This window comes from Gasterosteus aculeatus, chromosome 2 (assembly GCF_964276395.1).
Source record: "Gasterosteus aculeatus chromosome 2, fGasAcu3.hap1.1, whole genome shotgun sequence".
Taxonomy (NCBI): domain Eukaryota; kingdom Metazoa; phylum Chordata; class Actinopteri; order Perciformes; family Gasterosteidae; genus Gasterosteus; species Gasterosteus aculeatus.
This window is the reverse complement of record NC_135689.1, coordinates 22264211-22280223: the sequence shown is the minus strand read 5'-3', so window position 1 is coordinate 22280223 and position 16013 is coordinate 22264211. Positions and strand designations below refer to the sequence as shown.

Genomic DNA, 16013 nt, shown 5'->3' with positions numbered 1-16013 from the left:
GTCCTCTACCTAATCTTTTAAAATGTGTCAAAGGTTTTGTAGTTTTGACAATGAAATGGAGTCACTTTCTAAGGCCTTCTCTGTGTCTTTTACAGATAGAAATGAAAAAGCTTACGGCACCTGGGATTCCCAGGCGGTCTTCCATCCAAGTACTAACCAGGCCCTACTCTGCTTAGCTTCTGAGATCAGACGAGATCAGGCGGAGCCAGAGAGGTATGGCCGTAAGCAACTGTATGTCCTCTTCCTAATCTTTTAAAATGTGTCAAAGGTTTTGGAGTTTTGATAATGAAAAAGGAGTCACTTTCTAATGCCTTCTCGATTTCTTCCAGAGAGAGAAATGAAAAAGCTTACGGCACCTGGGATTCCCAGGCGGTCTTCCATCCAAGTACTAACCAGGCCCTACTCTGCTTAGCTTCTGAGATCAGACGAGATCAGGCGGAGCAAGAGAGGTATGGCCGTAAGCAACTGTATGTCCTCTTCCTAATCTTTTAAAATGTGTCAAAGGTTTTGTAGTTTTGACAATGAAATGGAGTCACTTTCTAAGGCCTTCTCTGTGTCTTTTACAGATCGAAATGAAAAAGCTTACAGCACCTGGGATTCCCAGGCGGTCTTCCATCCAAGTACTAACCAGGCCCTACTCTGCTTAGCTTCTGAGATCAGACGAGATCAGGCAGAGCCAGAGAGGTATGGCCGTAAGCAACTGTATGTCCTCTTCCTAATCTTTTAAAATGTGTCAAAGGTTTTGGAGTTTTGATAATGAAAAAGGAGTCACTTTCTAATGCCTTCTCGATTTCTTCCAGAGAGAGAAATGAAAAAGCTTACGGCACCTGGGATTCCCAGGCGGTCTTCCATCCAAGTACTAACCAGGCCCTACTCTGCTTAGCTTCTGAGATCTGACGAGATCAGGCGGAGCCAGAGAGGTATGGCCGTAAGCAACTGTATGTCCTCTTCCTAATCTTTTAAAATGTGTCAAAGGTTTTGTAGTTTTGACAATGAAATGGAGTCACTTTCTAAGGCCTTCTCTGTGTCTTTTACAGATCGAAATGAAAAAGCTTACAGCACCTGGGATTCCCAGGCGGTCTTCCATCCAAGTACTAACCAGGCCCTACTCTGCTTAGCTTCTGAGATCAGACGAGATCAGGCGGAGCCAGAGAGGTATGGCCGTAAGCAACTGTATGTCCTCTTCCTAATCTTTTAAAATGTGTCAAAGGTTTTGGAGTTTTGATAATGAAAAAGGAGTCACTTTCTAATGCCTTCTCGATTTCTTCCAGAGAGAGAAATGAAAAAGCTTACGGCACCTGGGATTCCCAGGCGGTCTTCCATCCAAGTACTAACCAGGCCCTACTCTGCTTAGCTTCTGAGATCAGACGAGATCAGGCGGAGCAAGAGAGGTATGGCCGTAAGCAACTGTATGTCCTCTTCCTAATCTTTTAAAATGTGTCAAAGGTTTTGTAGTTTTGACAATGAAATGGAGTCACTTTCTAAGGCCTTCTCTGTGTCTTTTACAGATCGAAATGAAAAAGCTTACAGCACCTGGGATTCCCAGGCGGTCTTCCATCCAAGTACTAACCAGGCCCTACTCTGCTTAGCTTCTGAGATCAGACGAGATCAGGCGGAGCCAGAGAGGTATGGCCGTAAGCAACTGTATGTCCTCTTCCTAATCTTTTAAAATGTGTCAAAGGTTTTGGAGTTTTGATAATGAAAAAGGAGTCACTTTCTAATGCCTTCTCGATTTCTTCCAGAGAGAGAAATGAAAAAGCTTACGGCACCTGGGATTCCCAGGCGGTCTTCCATCCAAGTACTAACCAGGCCCTACTCTGCTTAGCTTCTGAGATCTGACGAGATCAGGCGGAGCCAGAGAGGTATGGCCGTAAGCAACTGTATGTCCTCTTCCTAATCTTTTAAAATGTGTCAAAGGTTTTGTAGTTTTGACAATGAAATGGAGTCACTTTCTAAGGCCTTCTCTGTGTCTTTTACAGATCGAAATGAAAAAGCTTACAGCACCTGGGATTCCCAGGCGGTCTTCCATCCAAGTACTAACCAGGCCCTACTCTGCTTAGCTTCTGAGATCAGACGAGATCAGGCGGAGCCAGAGAGGTATGGCCGTAAGCAACTGTATGTCCTCTACCTAATCTTTTAAAATGTGTCAAAGGTTTTGGAGTTTTGATAATGAAAAAGGAGTCACTTTCTAAGGCCTTCTCTGTGTCTTTTACAGATCGAAATGAAAAAGCTTACAGCACCTGGGATTCGCAGGCGGTCTTTCATCCAAGTACTAACCAGGCCCTACTCTGCTTAGCTTCTGAGATCAGACGAGATCAGGCGGAGCCAGAGAGGTATGGCCATAAGCAACTGTATGTCCTCTACCTAATCTTTTAAAATGTGTCAAAGGTTTTGTAGTTTTGACAATGAAATGGAGTCACTTTCTAAGGCCTTCTCTGTGTCTTTTACAGATAGAAATGAAAAAGCTTACGGCACCTGGGATTCCCAGGCGGTCTTCCATCCAAGTACTAACCAGGCCCTACTCTGCTTAGCTTCTGAGATCTGACGAGATCAGGCGGAGCCAGAGAGGTATGGCCGTAAGCAACTGTATGTCCTCTACCTAATCTTTTAAAATGTGTCAAAGGTTTTGTAGTTTTGACAATGAAATGGAGTCACTTTCTAAGGCCTTCTCTGTGTCTTTTACAGATCGAAATGAAAAAGCTTACAGCACCTGGGATTCCCAGGCGGTCTTCCATCCAAGTACTAACCAGGCCCTACTCTGCTTAGCTTCTGAGATCAGACGAGATCAGGCGGAGCCAGAGAGGTATGGCCGTAAGCAACTGTATGTCCTCTTCCTAATCTTTTAAAATGTGTCAAAGGTTTTGGAGTTTTGATAATGAAAAAGGAGTCACTTTCTAATGCCTTCTCGATTTCTTCCAGAGAGAGAAATGAAAAAGCTTACGGCACCTGGGATTCCCAGGCGGTCTTCCATCCAAGTACTAACCAGGCCCTACTCTGCTTAGCTTCTGAGATCAGACGAGATCAGGCGGAGCAAGAGAGGTATGGCCGTAAGCAACTGTATGTCCTCTTCCTAATCTTTTAAAATGTGTCAAAGGTTTTGTAGTTTTGACAATGAAATGGAGTCACTTTCTAAGGCCTTCTCTGTGTCTTTTACAGATCGAAATGAAAAAGCTTACAGCACCTGGGATTCCCAGGCGGTCTTCCATCCAAGTACTAACCAGGCCCTACTCTGCTTAGCTTCTGAGATCAGACGAGATCAGGCGGAGCCAGAGAGGTATGGCCGTAAGCAACTGTATGTCCTCTTCCTAATCTTTTAAAATGTGTCAAAGGTTTTGGAGTTTTGATAATGAAAAAGGAGTCACTTTCTAATGCCTTCTCGATTTCTTCCAGAGAGAGAAATGAAAAAGCTTACGGCACCTGGGATTCCCAGGCGGTCTTCCATCCAAGTACTAACCAGGCCCTACTCTGCTTAGCTTCTGAGATCTGACGAGATCAGGCGGAGCCAGAGAGGTATGGCCGTAAGCAACTGTATGTCCTCTTCCTAATCTTTTAAAATGTGTCAAAGGTTTTGTAGTTTTGACAATGAAATGGAGTCACTTTCTAAGGCCTTCTCTGTGTCTTTTACAGATCGAAATGAAAAAGCTTACAGCACCTGGGATTCCCAGGCGGTCTTCCATCCAAGTACTAACCAGGCCCTACTCTGCTTAGCTTCTGAGATCAGACGAGATCAGGCGGAGCCAGAGAGGTATGGCCGTAAGCAACTGTATGTCCTCTACCTAATCTTTTAAAATGTGTCAAAGGTTTTGGAGTTTTGATAATGAAAAAGGAGTCACTTTCTAAGGCCTTCTCTGTGTCTTTTACAGATCGAAATGAAAAAGCTTACAGCACCTGGGATTCGCAGGCGGTCTTTCATCCAAGTACTAACCAGGCCCTACTCTGCTTAGCTTCTGAGATCAGACGAGATCAGGCCGAGCCAGAGAGGTATGGCCGTAAGCAACTGTATGTCCTCTTCCTAATCTTTTAAAATGTGTCAAAGGTTTTGGAGTTTTGATAATGAAAAAGGAGTCACTTTCTAATGCCTTCTCGATTTCTTCCAGAGAGAGAAATGAAAAAGCTTACGGCACCTGGGATTCCCAGGCGGTCTTCCATCCAAGTACTAACCAGGCCCTACTCTGCTTAGCTTCTGAGATCAGACGAGATCAGGCGGAGCAAGAGAGGTATGGCCGTAAGCAACTGTATGTCCTCTTCCTAATCTTTTAAAATGTGTCAAAGGTTTTGTAGTTTTGACAATGAAATGGAGTCACTTTCTAAGGCCTTCTCTGTGTCTTTTACAGATCGAAATGAAAAAGCTTACAGCACCTGGGATTCCCAGGCGGTCTTCCATCCAAGTACTAACCAGGCCCTACTCTGCTTAGCTTCTGAGATCAGACGAGATCAGGCGGAGCCAGAGAGGTATGGCCGTAAGCAACTGTATGTCCTCTTCCTAATCTTTTAAAATGTGTCAAAGGTTTTGGAGTTTTGATAATGAAAAAGGAGTCACTTTCTAATGCCTTCTCGATTTCTTCCAGAGAGAGAAATGAAAAAGCTTACGGCACCTGGGATTCCCAGGCGGTCTTCCATCCAAGTACTAACCAGGCCCTACTCTGCTTAGCTTCTGAGATCTGACGAGATCAGGCGGAGCCAGAGAGGTATGGCCGTAAGCAACTGTATGTCCTCTTCCTAATCTTTTAAAATGTGTCAAAGGTTTTGTAGTTTTGACAATGAAATGGAGTCACTTTCTAAGGCCTTCTCTGTGTCTTTTACAGATCGAAATGAAAAAGCTTACAGCACCTGGGATTCCCAGGCGGTCTTCCATCCAAGTACTAACCAGGCCCTACTCTGCTTAGCTTCTGAGATCAGACGAGATCAGGCGGAGCCAGAGAGGTATGGCCGTAAGCAACTGTATGTCCTCTACCTAATCTTTTAAAATGTGTCAAAGGTTTTGGAGTTTTGATAATGAAAAAGGAGTCACTTTCTAAGGCCTTCTCTGTGTCTTTTACAGATCGAAATGAAAAAGCTTACAGCACCTGGGATTCGCAGGCGGTCTTTCATCCAAGTACTAACCAGGCCCTACTCTGCTTAGCTTCTGAGATCAGACGAGATCAGGCCGAGCCAGAGAGGTATGGCCGTAAGCAACTGTATGTCCTCTTCCTAATCTTTTAAAATGTGTCAAAGGTTTTGGAGTTTTGATAATGAAAAAGGAGTCACTTTCTAATGCCTTCTCGATTTCTTCCAGAGAGAGAAATGAAAAAGCTTACGGCACCTGGGATTCCCAGGCGGTCTTCCATCCAAGTACTAACCAGGCCCTACTCTGCTTAGCTTCTGAGATCAGACGAGATCAGGCGGAGCCAGAGAGGTATGGCCGTAAGCAACTGTATGTCCTCTACCTAATCTTTTAAAATGTGTCAAAGGTTTTGTAGTTTTGACAATGAAATGGAGTCACTTTCTAAGGCCTTCTCTGTGTCTTTTACAGATAGAAATGAAAAAGCTTACGGCACCTGGGATTCCCAGGCGGTCTTCCATCCAAGTACTAACCAGGCCCTACTCTGCTTAGCTTCTGAGATCTGACGAGATCAGGCGGAGCCAGAGAGGTATGGCCGTAAGCAACTGTATGTCCTCTACCTAATCTTTTAAAATGTGTCAAAGGTTTTGTAGTTTTGACAATTAAATGGAGTCACTTTCTAAGGCCTTCTCTGTGTCTTTTACAGATCGAAATGAAAAAGCTTACAGCACCTGGGATTCCCAGGCGGCCTTCCATCCAAGTACTAACCAGGCCCTTCTCTGCTTAGCTTCTGAGATCAGACGAGATCAGGCGAAGCCAGAGAGGTATGGCCGTAAGCAACTGTATGTCCTCTTCCTAATATTTTAAAATGTGTCAAAGGTTTTGGAGTTTAGATAATGAAAAAGGAGTCACTTTCTAATGCCTTCTCGATTTCTTCCAGAGAGAGAAATGAAAAAGCTTACGGCACCTGGGATTCCCAGGCGGTCTTCCATCCAAGTACTAACCAGGCCCTACTCTGCTTAGCTTCTTAGATCTGACGAGATCAGGCGGAGCCAGAGAGGTATGGCCGTAAGCAACTGTATGTCCTCTTCCTAATCTTTTAAAATGTTCCAAAGGTTTTGTAGTTTTGACAATGAAATGGAGTCACTTTCTAAGGCCTTCTCTGTGTCTTTTACAGATCGAAATGAAAAAGCTTACAGCACCTGGGATTCCCAGGCGGTCTTCCATCCAAGTACTAACCAGGCCCTACTCTGCTTAGCTTCTGAGATCAGACGAGATCAGGCGGAGCCAGAGAGGTATGGCCGTAAGCAACTGTGTGTCCTCTTCCTAATCTTTTAAAATGTGTCAAAGGTTTGGGAGTTTTGACAATGAAATGGAGTCACTTTCTAAGGCCTTCTCTGTGTCTTTTACAGATCGAAATGAAAAAGCTTACAGCACCTGGGATTCCCAGGCGGTCTTCCATCCAAGTACTAACCAGGCCCTACTCTGCTTAGCTTCTGAGATCAGACGAGATCAGGCGGAGCCAGAGAGGTATGGCCGTAAGCAACTGTATGTCCTCTTCCTAATCTTTTAAAATGTGTCAAAGGTTTTGGAGTTTTGATAATGAAAAAGGAGTCACTTTCTAATGCCTTCTCGATTTCTTCCAGAGAGAGAAATGAAAAAGCTTACGGCACCTGGGATTCCCAGGCGGTCTTCCATCCAAGTACTAACCAGGCCCTACTCTGCTTAGCTTCTGAGATCAGACGAGATCAGGCGGAGCCAGAGAGGTATGGCCGTAAGCAACTGTATGTCCTCTACCTAATCTTTTAAAATGTGTCAAAGGTTTTGTAGTTTTGACAATTAAATGGAGTCACTTTCTAAGGCCTTCTCTGTGTCTTTTACAGATCGAAATGAAAAAGCTTACAGCACCTGGGATTCCCAGGCGGTCTTCCATCCAAGTACTAACCAGGCCCTACTCTGCTTAGCTTCTGAGATCTGACGAGATCAGGCGGAGCCAGAGAGGTATGGCCGTAAGCAACTGTATGTCCTCTACCTAATCTTTTAAAATGTGTCAAAGGTTTTGGAGTTTTGACAATGAAATGGAGTCACTTTCTAAGTTCTTCTCTGTGTCTTTTACAGATCGAAATAAAAAAGCTTACAGCACCTGGGATTCCCAGGCGGTCTTCCATCCAAGTACTAACCAGGCCCTACTCTGCTTAGCTTCTGAGATCAGACGAGATCAGGCGGAGCCAGAGAGGTATGGCCGTAAGCAACTGTATGTCCTCTTCCTAATCTTTTAAAATGTGTCAAAGGTTTTGGAGTTTTGATAATGAAAAAGGAGTCACTTTCTAATGCCTTCTCGATTTCTTCCAGAGAGAGAAATGAAAAAGCTTACGGCACCTGGGATTCCCAGGCGGTCTTCCATCCAAGTACTAACCAGGCCCTACTCTGCTTAGCTTCTGAGATCTGACGAGATCAGGCGGAGCCAGAGAGGTATGGCCGTAAGCAACTGTATGTCCTCTACCTAATCTTTTAAAATGTGTCAAAGGTTTTGTAGTTTTGACAATTAAATGGAGTCACTTTCTAAGGCCTTCTCTGTGTCTTTTACAGATCGAAATTAAAAAGCTTACAGCACCTGGGATTCCCAGGCGGTCTTCCATCCAAGTACTAACCAGGCCCTACTCTGCTTAGCTTCTGAGATCAGACGAGATCAGGCGAAGCCAGAGAGGTATGGCCGTAAGCAACTGTATGTCCTCTTCCTAATATTTTAAAATGTGTCAAAGGTTTTGGAGTTTAGATAATGAAAAAGGAGTCACTTTCTAATGCCTTCTCGATTTCTTCCAGAGAGAGAAATGAAAAAGCTTACGGCACCTGGGATTCCCAGGCGGTCTTCCATCCAAGTACTAACCAGGCCCTACTCTGCTTAGCTTCTGAGATCTGACGAGATCAGGCGGAGCCAGAGAGGTATGGCCGTAAGCAACTGTATGTCCTCTTCCTAATCTTTTAAAATGTGTCAAAGGTTTTGGAGTTTTGATAATGAAAAAGGAGTCACTTTCTAAGGCCTTCTCTGTGTCTTTTACAGATCGAAATGAAAAAGCTTACAGCACCTGGGATTCGCAGGCGGTCTTTCATCCAAGTACTAACCAGGCCCTACTCTGCTTAGCTTCTGAGATCAGACGAGATCAGGCCGAGCCAGAGAGGTATGGCCGTAAGCAACTGTATGTCCTCTTCCTAATCTTTTAAAATGTGTCAAAGGTTTTGGAGTTTTGATAATGAAAAAGGAGTCACTTTCTAATGCCTTCTCGATTTCTTCCAGAGAGAGAAATGAAAAAGCTTACGGCACCTGGGATTCCCAGGCGGTCTTCCATCCAAGTACTAACCAGGCCCTACTCTGCTTAGCTTCTGAGATCAGACGAGATCAGGCGGAGCCAGAGAGGTATGGCCATAAGCAACTGTATGTCCTCTACCTAATCTTTTAAAATGTGTCAAAGGTTTTGTAGTTTTGACAATGAAATGGAGTCACTTTCTAAGGCCTTCTCTGTGTCTTTTACAGATAGAAATGAAAAAGCTTACGGCACCTGGGATTCCCAGGCGGTCTTCCATCCAAGTACTAACCAGGCCCTACTCTGCTTAGCTTCTGAGATCTGACGAGATCAGGCGGAGCCAGAGAGGTATGGCCGTAAGCAACTGTATGTCCTCTACCTAATCTTTTAAAATGTGTCAAAGGTTTTGTAGTTTTGACAATGAAATGGAGTCACTTTCTAAGGCCTTCTCTGTGTCTTTTACAGATCGAAATGAAAAAGCTTACAGCACCTGGGATTCCCAGGCGGTCTTCCATCCAAGTACTAACCAGGCCCTACTCTGCTTAGCTTCTGAGATCAGACGAGATCAGGCGGAGCCAGAGAGGTATGGCCGTAAGCAACTGTATGTCCTCTTCCTAATCTTTTAAAATGTGTCAAAGGTTTTGGAGTTTTGATAATGAAAAAGGAGTCACTTTCTAATGCCTTCTCGATTTCTTCCAGAGAGAGAAATGAAAAAGCTTACGGCACCTGGGATTCCCAGGCGGTCTTCCATCCAAGTACTAACCAGGCCCTACTCTGCTTAGCTTCTGAGATCTGACGAGATCAGGCGGAGCCAGAGAGGTATGGCCGTAAGCAACTGTATGTCCTCTTCCTAATCTTTTAAAATGTGTCAAAGGTTTTGTAGTTTTGACAATGAAATGGAGTCACTTTCTAAGGCCTTCTCTGTGTCTTTTACAGATCGAAATGAAAAAGCTTACAGCACCTGGGATTCCCAGGCGGTCTTCCATCCAAGTACTAACCAGGCCCTACTCTGCTTAGCTTCTGAGATCAGACGAGATCAGGCGGAGCCAGAGAGGTATGGCCGTAAGCAACTGTATGTCCTCTACCTAATCTTTTAAAATGTGTCAAAGGTTTTGGAGTTTTGATAATGAAAAAGGAGTCACTTTCTAAGGCCTTCTCTGTGTCTTTTACAGATCGAAATGAAAAAGCTTACAGCACCTGGGATTCGCAGGCGGTCTTTCATCCAAGTACTAACCAGGCCCTACTCTGCTTAGCTTCTGAGATCAGACGAGATCAGGCCGAGCCAGAGAGGTATGGCCGTAAGCAACTGTATGTCCTCTTCCTAATCTTTTAAAATGTGTCAAAGGTTTTGGAGTTTTGATAATGAAAAAGGAGTCACTTTCTAATGCCTTCTCGATTTCTTCCAGAGAGAGAAATGAAAAAGCTTACGGCACCTGGGATTCCCAGGCGGTCTTCCATCCAAGTACTAACCAGGCCCTACTCTGCTTAGCTTCTGAGATCAGACGAGATCAGGCGGAGCCAGAGAGGTATGGCCGTAAGCAACTGTATGTCCTCTACCTAATCTTTTAAAATGTGTCAAAGGTTTTGTAGTTTTGACAATGAAATGGAGTCACTTTCTAAGGCCTTCTCTGTGTCTTTTACAGATCGAAATGAAAAAGCTTACAGCACCTGGGATTCCCAGGCGGCCTTCCATCCAAGTACTAACCAGGCCCTTCTCTGCTTAGCTTCTGAGATCAGACGAGATCAGGCGAAGCCAGAGAGGTATGGCCGTAAGCAACTGTATGTCCTCTTCCTAATATTTTAAAATGTGTCAAAGGTTTTGGAGTTTAGATAATGAAAAAGGAGTCACTTTCTAATGCCTTCTCGATTTCTTCCAGAGAGAGAAATGAAAAAGCTTACGGCACCTGGGATTCCCAGGCGGTCTTCCATCCAAGTACTAACCAGGCCCTACTCTGCTTAGCTTCTTAGATCTGACGAGATCAGGCGGAGCCAGAGAGGTATGGCCGTAAGCAACTGTATGTCCTCTTCCTAATCTTTTAAAATGTTCCAAAGGTTTTGTAGTTTTGACAATGAAATGGAGTCACTTTCTAAGGCCTTCTCTGTGTCTTTTACAGATCGAAATGAAAAAGCTTACAGCACCTGGGATTCCCAGGCGGTCTTCCATCCAAGTACTAACCAGGCCCTACTCTGCTTAGCTTCTGAGATCAGACGAGATCAGGCGGAGCCAGAGAGGTATGGCCGTAAGCAACTGTGTGTCCTCTTCCTAATCTTTTAAAATGTGTCAAAGGTTTGGGAGTTTTGACAATGAAATGGAGTCACTTTCTAAGGCCTTCTCTGTGTCTTTTACAGATCGAAATGAAAAAGCTTACAGCACCTGGGATTCCCAGGCGGTCTTCCATCCAAGTACTAACCAGGCCCTACTCTGCTTAGCTTCTGAGATCAGACGAGATCAGGCGGAGCCAGAGAGGTATGGCCGTAAGCAACTGTATGTCCTCTTCCTAATCTTTTAAAATGTGTCAAAGGTTTTGGAGTTTTGATAATGAAAAAGGAGTCACTTTCTAATGCCTTCTCGATTTCTTCCAGAGAGAGAAATGAAAAAGCTTACGGCACCTGGGATTCCCAGGCGGTCTTCCATCCAAGTACTAACCAGGCCCTACTCTGCTTAGCTTCTGAGATCAGACGAGATCAGGCGGAGCCAGAGAGGTATGGCCGTAAGCAACTGTATGTCCTCTACCTAATCTTTTAAAATGTGTCAAAGGTTTTGTAGTTTTGACAATTAAATGGAGTCACTTTCTAAGGCCTTCTCTGTGTCTTTTACAGATCGAAATGAAAAAGCTTACAGCACCTGGGATTCCCAGGCGGTCTTCCATCCAAGTACTAACCAGGCCCTACTCTGCTTAGCTTCTGAGATCTGACGAGATCAGGCGGAGCCAGAGAGGTATGGCCGTAAGCAACTGTATGTCCTCTACCTAATCTTTTAAAATGTGTCAAAGGTTTTGGAGTTTTGACAATGAAATGGAGTCACTTTCTAAGTTCTTCTCTGTGTCTTTTACAGATCGAAATAAAAAAGCTTACAGCACCTGGGATTCCCAGGCGGTCTTCCATCCAAGTACTAACCAGGCCCTACTCTGCTTAGCTTCTGAGATCAGACGAGATCAGGCGGAGCCAGAGAGGTATGGCCGTAAGCAACTGTATGTCCTCTTCCTAATCTTTTAAAATGTGTCAAAGGTTTTGGAGTTTTGATAATGAAAAAGGAGTCACTTTCTAATGCCTTCTCGATTTCTTCCAGAGAGAGAAATGAAAAAGCTTACGGCACCTGGGATTCCCAGGCGGTCTTCCATCCAAGTACTAACCAGGCCCTACTCTGCTTAGCTTCTGAGATCTGACGAGATCAGGCGGAGCCAGAGAGGTATGGCCGTAAGCAACTGTATGTCCTCTACCTAATCTTTTAAAATGTGTCAAAGGTTTTGTAGTTTTGACAATTAAATGGAGTCACTTTCTAAGGCCTTCTCTGTGTCTTTTACAGATCGAAATTAAAAAGCTTACAGCACCTGGGATTCCCAGGCGGTCTTCCATCCAAGTACTAACCAGGCCCTACTCTGCTTAGCTTCTGAGATCAGACGAGATCAGGCGAAGCCAGAGAGGTATGGCCGTAAGCAACTGTATGTCCTCTTCCTAATATTTTAAAATGTGTCAAAGGTTTTGGAGTTTAGATAATGAAAAAGGAGTCACTTTCTAAGGCCTTCTCTGTGTCTTTTACAGATAGAAATGAAAAAGCTTACGGCACCTGGGATTCCCAGGCGGTCTTCCATCCAAGTACTAACCAGGCCCTACTCTGCTTAGCTTCTGAGATCAGACGAGATCAGGCGGAGCCAGAGAGGTATGGCCGTAAGCAACTGTATGTCCTCTACCTAATCTTTTAAAATGTGTCAAAGGTTTTGTAGTTTTGACAATTAAATGGAGTCACTTTCTAAGGCCTTCTCTGTGTCTTTTACAGATCGAAATGAAAAAGCTTACAGCACCTGGGATTCCCAGGCGGTCTTCCATCCAATTACTAACCAGGCCCTACTCTGCTTAGCTTCTGAGATCTGACGAGATCAGGCGGAGCCAGAGAGGTATGGCCGTAAGCAACTGTATGTCCTCTTCCTAATCTTTTAAAATGTGTCAAAGGTTTTGTAGTTTTGACAATGAAATGGAGTCACTTTCTAAGTTCTTCTTTGTGTCTTTTACAGATCGAAATAAAAAAGCTTACAGCACCTGGGATTCCCAGGCGGTCTTCCATCCAAGTACTAACCAGGCCCTACTCTGCTTAGCTTCTGAGATCAGACGAGATCAGGCGGAGCCAGAGAGGTATGGCCGTAAGCAACTGTATGTCCTCTTCCTAATCTTTTAAAATGTGTCAAAGGTTTTGGAGTTTTGATAATGAAAAAGGAGTCACTTTCTAATGCCTTCTCGATTTCTTCCAGAGAGAGAAATGAAAAAGCTTACGGCACCTGGGATTCCCAGGCGGTCTTCCATCCAAGTACTAACCAGGCCCTACTCTGCTTAGCTTCTGAGATCTGACGAGATCAGGCGGAGCCAGAGAGGTATGGCCGTAAGCAACTGTATGTCCTCTACCTAATCTTTTAAAATGTGTCAAAGGTTTTGTAGTTTTGACAATTAAATGGAGTCACTTTCTAAGGCCTTCTCTGTGTCTTTTACAGATCGAAATGAAAAAGCTTACAGCACCTGGGATTCCCAGGCGGTCTTCCATCCAAGTACTAACCAGGCCCTACTCTGCTTAGCTTCTGAGATCAGACGAGATCAGGCGAAGCCAGAGAGGTATGGCCGTAAGCAACTGTATGTCCTCTACCTAATCTTTTAAAATGTGTCAAAGGTTTTGTAGTTTTGACAATTAAATGGAGTCACTTTCTAAGGCCTTCTCTGTGTCTTTTACAGATCGAAATGAAAAAGCTTACAGCACCTGGGATTCCCAGGCGGTCTTCCATCCAAGTACTAACCAGGCCCTACTCTGCTTAGCTTCTGAGATCTGACGAGATCAGGCGGAGCCAGAGAGGTATGGCCGTAAGCAACTGTATGTCCTCTTCCTAATCTTTTAAAATGTGTCAAAGGTTTTGTAGTTTTGACAATGAAATGGAGTCACTTTCTAAGGCCTTCTCTGTGTCTTTTACAGATCGAAATGAAAAAGCTTACAGCACCTGGGATTCCCAGGCGGTCTTCCATCCAAGTACTAACCAGGCCCTACTCTGCTTAGCTTCTGAGATCAGACGAGATCAGGCGGAGCCAGAGAGGTATGGCCGTAAGCAACTGTATGTCCTCTTCCTAATCTTTTAAAATGTGTCAAAGGTTTTGTAGTTTTGACAAAGAAATGGAGTCACTTTCTAAGGCCTTCTCTGTGTCTTTTACAGATCGAAATGAAAAAGCTTACAGCACCTGGGATTCCCAGGCGGTCTTCCATCCAAGTACTAACCAGGCCCTACTCTGCTTAGCTTCTGAGATCAGACGAGATCAGGCAGAGCCAGAGAGGTATGGCCGTAAGCAACTGTATGTCCTCTTCCTAATCTTTTAAAATGTGTCTAAGGTTTTGGAGTTTTGATAATGAAAAAGGAGTCACTTTCTAATGCCTTCTCGATTTCTTCCAGAGAGAGAAATGAAAAAGCTTACGGCACCTGGGATTCCCAGGCGGTCTTCCATCCAAGTACTAACCAGGCCCTACTCTGCTTAGCTTCTGAGATCAGACGAGATCAGGCGAAGCCAGAGAGGTATGGCCGTAAGCAACTGTATGTCCTCTTCCTAATATTTTAAAATGTGTCAAAGGTTTTGGAGTTTAGATAATGAAAAAGGAGTCACTTTCTAATGCCTTCTCGATTTCTTCCAGAGAGAGAAATGAAAAAGCTTACGGCACCTGGGATTCCCAGGCGGTCTTCCATCCAAGTACTAACCAGGCCCTACTCTGCTTAGCTTCTGAGATCTGACGAGATCAGGCGGAGCCAGAGAGGTATGGCCGTAAGCAACTGTATGTCCTCTTCCTAATCTTTTAAAATGTGTCAAAGGTTTTGTAGTTTTGACAATGAAATGGAGTCACTTTCTAAGGCCTTCTCTGTGTCTTTTACAGATCGAAATGAAAAAGCTTACAGCACCTGGGATTCCCAGGCGGTCTTCCATCCAAGTACTAACCAGGCCCTACTCTGCTTAGCTTCTGAGATCAGACGAGATCAGGCGGAGCCAGAGAGGTATGGCCGTAAGCAACTGTATGTCCTCTTCCTAATCTTTTAAAATGTGTCAAAGGTTTTGGAGTTTTGATAATGAAAAAGGAGTCACTTTCTAATGCCTTGTCGATTTCTTCCAGAGAGAGAAATGAAAAAGCTTACGGCACCTGGGATTCCCAGGCGGTCTTCCATCCAAGTACTAACCAGGCCCTACTCTGCTTAGCTTCTGAGATCAGACGAGATCAGGCGGAGCAAGAGAGGTATGGCCGTAAGCAACTGTATGTCCTCTTCCTAATCTTTTAAAATGTGTCAAAGGTTTTGTAGTTTTGACAATGAAATGGAGTCACTTTCTAAGGCCTTCTCTGTGTCTTTTACAGATCGAAATGAAAAAGCTTACAGCACCTGGGATTCCCAGGCGGTCTTCCATCCAAGTACTAACCAGGCCCTACTCTGCTTAGCTTCTGAGATCAGACGAGATCAGGCGGAGCCAGAGAGGTATGGCCGTAAGCAACTGTATGTCCTCTTCCTAATCTTTTAAAATGTGTCAAAGGTTTTGGAGTTTTGATAATGAAAAAGGAGTCACTTTCTAATGCCTTCTCGATTTCTTCCAGAGAGAGAAATGAAAAAGCTTACGGCACCTGGGATTCCCAGGCGGTCTTCCATCCAAGTACTAACCAGGCCCTACTCTGCTTAGCTTCTGAGATCAGACGAGATCAGGCGAAGCCAGAGAGGTATGGCCGTAAGCAACTGTATGTCCTCTTCCTAATATTTTAAAATGTGTCAAAGGTTTTGGAGTTTAGATAATGAAAAAGGAGTCACTTTCTAATGCCTTCTCGATTTCTTCCAGAGAGAGAAATGAAAAAGCTTACGGCACCTGGGATTCCCAGGCGGTCTTCCATCCAAGTACTAACCAGGCCCTACTCTGCTTAGCTTCTGAGATCTGACGAGATCAGGCGGAGCCAGAGAGGTATGGCCGTAAGCCACTGTATGTCCTCTTCCTAATCTTTTAAAATGTGTCAAAGGTTTTGTAGTTTTGACAATGAAATGGAGTCACTTTCTAAGGCCTTCTCTGTGTCTTTTACAGATCGAAATGAAAAAGCTTACAGCACCTGGGATTCCCAGGCGGTCTTCCATCCAAGTACTAACCAGGCCCTACTCTGCTTAGCTTCTGAGATCAGACGAGATCAGGCAGAGCCAGAGAGGTATGGCCGTAAGCAACTGTATGTCCTCTTCCTAATCTTTTAAAATGTGTCTAAGGTTTTGGAGTTTTGATAATGAAAAAGGAGTCACTTTCTAATGCCTTCTCGATTTCTTCCAGAGAGAGAAATGAAAAAGCTTACGGCACCTGGGATTCCCAGGCGGTCTTCCATCCAAGTACTAACCAGGCCCTACTCTGCTTAGCTTCTGAGATCAGACGAGATCAGGCGAAGCCAGAGAGGTATGGCCGTAAGCAACTGTATG

The 16013-nt window shown here is 44.5% G+C and overlaps 64 non-coding genes and 4 pseudogenes across 64 annotated transcripts; all 68 read right to left on the bottom strand.

Moving 5' to 3' along the window:
- Window positions 1-108: 108 nt before the first annotated feature.
- LOC144401603 (5S ribosomal RNA) lies at window positions 109-227 on the bottom strand. The gene has a single exon (XR_013463538.1). It is a non-coding gene; the product is annotated as a 5S ribosomal RNA (ribosomal RNA).
- A 117-nt stretch (window positions 228-344) lies between these two features.
- Window positions 345-463, bottom strand: LOC144397186 (5S ribosomal RNA). The gene has a single exon (XR_013459331.1). It is a non-coding gene; the product is annotated as a 5S ribosomal RNA (ribosomal RNA).
- Window positions 464-579: 116 nt separating this feature from the next.
- Window positions 580-698, bottom strand: LOC144397971 (5S ribosomal RNA). The gene has a single exon (XR_013460118.1). It is a non-coding gene; the product is annotated as a 5S ribosomal RNA (ribosomal RNA).
- Window positions 699-815: 117 nt separating this feature from the next.
- On the bottom strand, window positions 816-934 carry LOC144395129 (5S ribosomal RNA). Its single transcript, XR_013457337.1, has one exon. It is a non-coding gene; the product is annotated as a 5S ribosomal RNA (ribosomal RNA).
- A 116-nt stretch (window positions 935-1050) lies between these two features.
- LOC144396067 (5S ribosomal RNA) lies at window positions 1051-1169 on the bottom strand. The gene has a single exon (XR_013458213.1). It is a non-coding gene; the product is annotated as a 5S ribosomal RNA (ribosomal RNA).
- A 117-nt stretch (window positions 1170-1286) lies between these two features.
- On the bottom strand, window positions 1287-1405 carry LOC144397185 (5S ribosomal RNA). Its single transcript, XR_013459330.1, has one exon. It is a non-coding gene; the product is annotated as a 5S ribosomal RNA (ribosomal RNA).
- A 116-nt stretch (window positions 1406-1521) lies between these two features.
- Window positions 1522-1640, bottom strand: LOC144396066 (5S ribosomal RNA). Its single transcript, XR_013458212.1, has one exon. It is a non-coding gene; the product is annotated as a 5S ribosomal RNA (ribosomal RNA).
- Window positions 1641-1757: 117 nt separating this feature from the next.
- On the bottom strand, window positions 1758-1876 carry LOC144395010 (5S ribosomal RNA). Its single transcript, XR_013457297.1, has one exon. It is a non-coding gene; the product is annotated as a 5S ribosomal RNA (ribosomal RNA).
- Window positions 1877-1992: 116 nt separating this feature from the next.
- Window positions 1993-2111, bottom strand: LOC144396064 (5S ribosomal RNA). The gene has a single exon (XR_013458210.1). It is a non-coding gene; the product is annotated as a 5S ribosomal RNA (ribosomal RNA).
- A 117-nt stretch (window positions 2112-2228) lies between these two features.
- LOC144399753 (5S ribosomal RNA) lies at window positions 2229-2347 on the bottom strand. Its single transcript, XR_013461899.1, has one exon. It is a non-coding gene; the product is annotated as a 5S ribosomal RNA (ribosomal RNA).
- Window positions 2348-2463: 116 nt separating this feature from the next.
- LOC144394889 (5S ribosomal RNA) lies at window positions 2464-2582 on the bottom strand. The gene has a single exon (XR_013457286.1). It is a non-coding gene; the product is annotated as a 5S ribosomal RNA (ribosomal RNA).
- Window positions 2583-2698: 116 nt separating this feature from the next.
- LOC144396063 (5S ribosomal RNA) lies at window positions 2699-2817 on the bottom strand. Its single transcript, XR_013458209.1, has one exon. It is a non-coding gene; the product is annotated as a 5S ribosomal RNA (ribosomal RNA).
- Window positions 2818-2934: 117 nt separating this feature from the next.
- On the bottom strand, window positions 2935-3053 carry LOC144397184 (5S ribosomal RNA). The gene has a single exon (XR_013459329.1). It is a non-coding gene; the product is annotated as a 5S ribosomal RNA (ribosomal RNA).
- Window positions 3054-3169: 116 nt separating this feature from the next.
- LOC144396062 (5S ribosomal RNA) lies at window positions 3170-3288 on the bottom strand. The gene has a single exon (XR_013458208.1). It is a non-coding gene; the product is annotated as a 5S ribosomal RNA (ribosomal RNA).
- Window positions 3289-3405: 117 nt separating this feature from the next.
- LOC144394790 (5S ribosomal RNA) lies at window positions 3406-3524 on the bottom strand. The gene has a single exon (XR_013457223.1). It is a non-coding gene; the product is annotated as a 5S ribosomal RNA (ribosomal RNA).
- Window positions 3525-3640: 116 nt separating this feature from the next.
- LOC144396061 (5S ribosomal RNA) lies at window positions 3641-3759 on the bottom strand. Its single transcript, XR_013458207.1, has one exon. It is a non-coding gene; the product is annotated as a 5S ribosomal RNA (ribosomal RNA).
- A 117-nt stretch (window positions 3760-3876) lies between these two features.
- LOC144399808 (5S ribosomal RNA) lies at window positions 3877-3995 on the bottom strand (annotated as a pseudogene).
- A 117-nt stretch (window positions 3996-4112) lies between these two features.
- LOC144397183 (5S ribosomal RNA) lies at window positions 4113-4231 on the bottom strand. The gene has a single exon (XR_013459328.1). It is a non-coding gene; the product is annotated as a 5S ribosomal RNA (ribosomal RNA).
- A 116-nt stretch (window positions 4232-4347) lies between these two features.
- LOC144396060 (5S ribosomal RNA) lies at window positions 4348-4466 on the bottom strand. The gene has a single exon (XR_013458206.1). It is a non-coding gene; the product is annotated as a 5S ribosomal RNA (ribosomal RNA).
- Window positions 4467-4583: 117 nt separating this feature from the next.
- LOC144394670 (5S ribosomal RNA) lies at window positions 4584-4702 on the bottom strand. Its single transcript, XR_013457102.1, has one exon. It is a non-coding gene; the product is annotated as a 5S ribosomal RNA (ribosomal RNA).
- A 116-nt stretch (window positions 4703-4818) lies between these two features.
- On the bottom strand, window positions 4819-4937 carry LOC144396059 (5S ribosomal RNA). The gene has a single exon (XR_013458205.1). It is a non-coding gene; the product is annotated as a 5S ribosomal RNA (ribosomal RNA).
- A 117-nt stretch (window positions 4938-5054) lies between these two features.
- On the bottom strand, window positions 5055-5173 carry LOC144399807 (5S ribosomal RNA; annotated as a pseudogene).
- Window positions 5174-5290: 117 nt separating this feature from the next.
- On the bottom strand, window positions 5291-5409 carry LOC144401601 (5S ribosomal RNA). Its single transcript, XR_013463536.1, has one exon. It is a non-coding gene; the product is annotated as a 5S ribosomal RNA (ribosomal RNA).
- A 116-nt stretch (window positions 5410-5525) lies between these two features.
- LOC144394549 (5S ribosomal RNA) lies at window positions 5526-5644 on the bottom strand. Its single transcript, XR_013457091.1, has one exon. It is a non-coding gene; the product is annotated as a 5S ribosomal RNA (ribosomal RNA).
- A 116-nt stretch (window positions 5645-5760) lies between these two features.
- Window positions 5761-5879, bottom strand: LOC144398950 (5S ribosomal RNA). The gene has a single exon (XR_013461097.1). It is a non-coding gene; the product is annotated as a 5S ribosomal RNA (ribosomal RNA).
- A 117-nt stretch (window positions 5880-5996) lies between these two features.
- Window positions 5997-6115, bottom strand: LOC144399269 (5S ribosomal RNA). The gene has a single exon (XR_013461414.1). It is a non-coding gene; the product is annotated as a 5S ribosomal RNA (ribosomal RNA).
- Window positions 6116-6231: 116 nt separating this feature from the next.
- LOC144396058 (5S ribosomal RNA) lies at window positions 6232-6350 on the bottom strand. The gene has a single exon (XR_013458204.1). It is a non-coding gene; the product is annotated as a 5S ribosomal RNA (ribosomal RNA).
- A 116-nt stretch (window positions 6351-6466) lies between these two features.
- Window positions 6467-6585, bottom strand: LOC144396057 (5S ribosomal RNA). Its single transcript, XR_013458203.1, has one exon. It is a non-coding gene; the product is annotated as a 5S ribosomal RNA (ribosomal RNA).
- Window positions 6586-6702: 117 nt separating this feature from the next.
- Window positions 6703-6821, bottom strand: LOC144401600 (5S ribosomal RNA). Its single transcript, XR_013463535.1, has one exon. It is a non-coding gene; the product is annotated as a 5S ribosomal RNA (ribosomal RNA).
- Window positions 6822-6937: 116 nt separating this feature from the next.
- LOC144389757 (5S ribosomal RNA) lies at window positions 6938-7056 on the bottom strand. The gene has a single exon (XR_013453909.1). It is a non-coding gene; the product is annotated as a 5S ribosomal RNA (ribosomal RNA).
- Window positions 7057-7172: 116 nt separating this feature from the next.
- On the bottom strand, window positions 7173-7291 carry LOC144396056 (5S ribosomal RNA). Its single transcript, XR_013458202.1, has one exon. It is a non-coding gene; the product is annotated as a 5S ribosomal RNA (ribosomal RNA).
- Window positions 7292-7408: 117 nt separating this feature from the next.
- LOC144394428 (5S ribosomal RNA) lies at window positions 7409-7527 on the bottom strand. The gene has a single exon (XR_013457080.1). It is a non-coding gene; the product is annotated as a 5S ribosomal RNA (ribosomal RNA).
- A 116-nt stretch (window positions 7528-7643) lies between these two features.
- LOC144391607 (5S ribosomal RNA) lies at window positions 7644-7762 on the bottom strand. The gene has a single exon (XR_013455309.1). It is a non-coding gene; the product is annotated as a 5S ribosomal RNA (ribosomal RNA).
- Window positions 7763-7879: 117 nt separating this feature from the next.
- On the bottom strand, window positions 7880-7998 carry LOC144394307 (5S ribosomal RNA). The gene has a single exon (XR_013456984.1). It is a non-coding gene; the product is annotated as a 5S ribosomal RNA (ribosomal RNA).
- Window positions 7999-8115: 117 nt separating this feature from the next.
- LOC144399806 (5S ribosomal RNA) lies at window positions 8116-8234 on the bottom strand (annotated as a pseudogene).
- A 117-nt stretch (window positions 8235-8351) lies between these two features.
- Window positions 8352-8470, bottom strand: LOC144397028 (5S ribosomal RNA). The gene has a single exon (XR_013459174.1). It is a non-coding gene; the product is annotated as a 5S ribosomal RNA (ribosomal RNA).
- A 116-nt stretch (window positions 8471-8586) lies between these two features.
- LOC144394194 (5S ribosomal RNA) lies at window positions 8587-8705 on the bottom strand. Its single transcript, XR_013456893.1, has one exon. It is a non-coding gene; the product is annotated as a 5S ribosomal RNA (ribosomal RNA).
- A 116-nt stretch (window positions 8706-8821) lies between these two features.
- On the bottom strand, window positions 8822-8940 carry LOC144396055 (5S ribosomal RNA). Its single transcript, XR_013458201.1, has one exon. It is a non-coding gene; the product is annotated as a 5S ribosomal RNA (ribosomal RNA).
- Window positions 8941-9057: 117 nt separating this feature from the next.
- LOC144394073 (5S ribosomal RNA) lies at window positions 9058-9176 on the bottom strand. Its single transcript, XR_013456882.1, has one exon. It is a non-coding gene; the product is annotated as a 5S ribosomal RNA (ribosomal RNA).
- Window positions 9177-9292: 116 nt separating this feature from the next.
- On the bottom strand, window positions 9293-9411 carry LOC144396053 (5S ribosomal RNA). Its single transcript, XR_013458199.1, has one exon. It is a non-coding gene; the product is annotated as a 5S ribosomal RNA (ribosomal RNA).
- Window positions 9412-9528: 117 nt separating this feature from the next.
- LOC144399805 (5S ribosomal RNA) lies at window positions 9529-9647 on the bottom strand (annotated as a pseudogene).
- A 117-nt stretch (window positions 9648-9764) lies between these two features.
- Window positions 9765-9883, bottom strand: LOC144401599 (5S ribosomal RNA). The gene has a single exon (XR_013463534.1). It is a non-coding gene; the product is annotated as a 5S ribosomal RNA (ribosomal RNA).
- Window positions 9884-9999: 116 nt separating this feature from the next.
- On the bottom strand, window positions 10000-10118 carry LOC144398949 (5S ribosomal RNA). Its single transcript, XR_013461096.1, has one exon. It is a non-coding gene; the product is annotated as a 5S ribosomal RNA (ribosomal RNA).
- Window positions 10119-10235: 117 nt separating this feature from the next.
- On the bottom strand, window positions 10236-10354 carry LOC144399268 (5S ribosomal RNA). The gene has a single exon (XR_013461413.1). It is a non-coding gene; the product is annotated as a 5S ribosomal RNA (ribosomal RNA).
- Window positions 10355-10470: 116 nt separating this feature from the next.
- LOC144396052 (5S ribosomal RNA) lies at window positions 10471-10589 on the bottom strand. Its single transcript, XR_013458198.1, has one exon. It is a non-coding gene; the product is annotated as a 5S ribosomal RNA (ribosomal RNA).
- A 116-nt stretch (window positions 10590-10705) lies between these two features.
- On the bottom strand, window positions 10706-10824 carry LOC144396051 (5S ribosomal RNA). The gene has a single exon (XR_013458197.1). It is a non-coding gene; the product is annotated as a 5S ribosomal RNA (ribosomal RNA).
- A 117-nt stretch (window positions 10825-10941) lies between these two features.
- On the bottom strand, window positions 10942-11060 carry LOC144401598 (5S ribosomal RNA). Its single transcript, XR_013463533.1, has one exon. It is a non-coding gene; the product is annotated as a 5S ribosomal RNA (ribosomal RNA).
- Window positions 11061-11176: 116 nt separating this feature from the next.
- Window positions 11177-11295, bottom strand: LOC144389756 (5S ribosomal RNA). Its single transcript, XR_013453908.1, has one exon. It is a non-coding gene; the product is annotated as a 5S ribosomal RNA (ribosomal RNA).
- A 116-nt stretch (window positions 11296-11411) lies between these two features.
- LOC144396050 (5S ribosomal RNA) lies at window positions 11412-11530 on the bottom strand. The gene has a single exon (XR_013458196.1). It is a non-coding gene; the product is annotated as a 5S ribosomal RNA (ribosomal RNA).
- Window positions 11531-11647: 117 nt separating this feature from the next.
- On the bottom strand, window positions 11648-11766 carry LOC144393964 (5S ribosomal RNA). The gene has a single exon (XR_013456806.1). It is a non-coding gene; the product is annotated as a 5S ribosomal RNA (ribosomal RNA).
- A 116-nt stretch (window positions 11767-11882) lies between these two features.
- On the bottom strand, window positions 11883-12001 carry LOC144391596 (5S ribosomal RNA). The gene has a single exon (XR_013455308.1). It is a non-coding gene; the product is annotated as a 5S ribosomal RNA (ribosomal RNA).
- Window positions 12002-12118: 117 nt separating this feature from the next.
- LOC144401597 (5S ribosomal RNA) lies at window positions 12119-12237 on the bottom strand. Its single transcript, XR_013463532.1, has one exon. It is a non-coding gene; the product is annotated as a 5S ribosomal RNA (ribosomal RNA).
- A 116-nt stretch (window positions 12238-12353) lies between these two features.
- LOC144399043 (5S ribosomal RNA) lies at window positions 12354-12472 on the bottom strand. Its single transcript, XR_013461188.1, has one exon. It is a non-coding gene; the product is annotated as a 5S ribosomal RNA (ribosomal RNA).
- Window positions 12473-12588: 116 nt separating this feature from the next.
- LOC144396049 (5S ribosomal RNA) lies at window positions 12589-12707 on the bottom strand. Its single transcript, XR_013458195.1, has one exon. It is a non-coding gene; the product is annotated as a 5S ribosomal RNA (ribosomal RNA).
- Window positions 12708-12824: 117 nt separating this feature from the next.
- On the bottom strand, window positions 12825-12943 carry LOC144393843 (5S ribosomal RNA). Its single transcript, XR_013456687.1, has one exon. It is a non-coding gene; the product is annotated as a 5S ribosomal RNA (ribosomal RNA).
- Window positions 12944-13059: 116 nt separating this feature from the next.
- Window positions 13060-13178, bottom strand: LOC144391585 (5S ribosomal RNA). Its single transcript, XR_013455307.1, has one exon. It is a non-coding gene; the product is annotated as a 5S ribosomal RNA (ribosomal RNA).
- Window positions 13179-13294: 116 nt separating this feature from the next.
- Window positions 13295-13413, bottom strand: LOC144389755 (5S ribosomal RNA). Its single transcript, XR_013453907.1, has one exon. It is a non-coding gene; the product is annotated as a 5S ribosomal RNA (ribosomal RNA).
- Window positions 13414-13529: 116 nt separating this feature from the next.
- LOC144396047 (5S ribosomal RNA) lies at window positions 13530-13648 on the bottom strand. Its single transcript, XR_013458193.1, has one exon. It is a non-coding gene; the product is annotated as a 5S ribosomal RNA (ribosomal RNA).
- Window positions 13649-13764: 116 nt separating this feature from the next.
- LOC144397970 (5S ribosomal RNA) lies at window positions 13765-13883 on the bottom strand. The gene has a single exon (XR_013460117.1). It is a non-coding gene; the product is annotated as a 5S ribosomal RNA (ribosomal RNA).
- A 117-nt stretch (window positions 13884-14000) lies between these two features.
- Window positions 14001-14119, bottom strand: LOC144400867 (5S ribosomal RNA). The gene has a single exon (XR_013462802.1). It is a non-coding gene; the product is annotated as a 5S ribosomal RNA (ribosomal RNA).
- A 117-nt stretch (window positions 14120-14236) lies between these two features.
- LOC144393722 (5S ribosomal RNA) lies at window positions 14237-14355 on the bottom strand. Its single transcript, XR_013456567.1, has one exon. It is a non-coding gene; the product is annotated as a 5S ribosomal RNA (ribosomal RNA).
- A 116-nt stretch (window positions 14356-14471) lies between these two features.
- Window positions 14472-14590, bottom strand: LOC144396046 (5S ribosomal RNA). The gene has a single exon (XR_013458192.1). It is a non-coding gene; the product is annotated as a 5S ribosomal RNA (ribosomal RNA).
- Window positions 14591-14707: 117 nt separating this feature from the next.
- LOC144397182 (5S ribosomal RNA) lies at window positions 14708-14826 on the bottom strand. The gene has a single exon (XR_013459327.1). It is a non-coding gene; the product is annotated as a 5S ribosomal RNA (ribosomal RNA).
- A 116-nt stretch (window positions 14827-14942) lies between these two features.
- On the bottom strand, window positions 14943-15061 carry LOC144396045 (5S ribosomal RNA). The gene has a single exon (XR_013458191.1). It is a non-coding gene; the product is annotated as a 5S ribosomal RNA (ribosomal RNA).
- A 117-nt stretch (window positions 15062-15178) lies between these two features.
- On the bottom strand, window positions 15179-15297 carry LOC144400866 (5S ribosomal RNA). The gene has a single exon (XR_013462801.1). It is a non-coding gene; the product is annotated as a 5S ribosomal RNA (ribosomal RNA).
- A 117-nt stretch (window positions 15298-15414) lies between these two features.
- Window positions 15415-15533, bottom strand: LOC144393601 (5S ribosomal RNA). Its single transcript, XR_013456446.1, has one exon. It is a non-coding gene; the product is annotated as a 5S ribosomal RNA (ribosomal RNA).
- Window positions 15534-15649: 116 nt separating this feature from the next.
- On the bottom strand, window positions 15650-15768 carry LOC144397969 (5S ribosomal RNA). Its single transcript, XR_013460116.1, has one exon. It is a non-coding gene; the product is annotated as a 5S ribosomal RNA (ribosomal RNA).
- Window positions 15769-15885: 117 nt separating this feature from the next.
- LOC144400865 (5S ribosomal RNA) lies at window positions 15886-16004 on the bottom strand. The gene has a single exon (XR_013462800.1). It is a non-coding gene; the product is annotated as a 5S ribosomal RNA (ribosomal RNA).
- Between the last annotated feature and the right edge of the window lie 9 nt (window positions 16005-16013).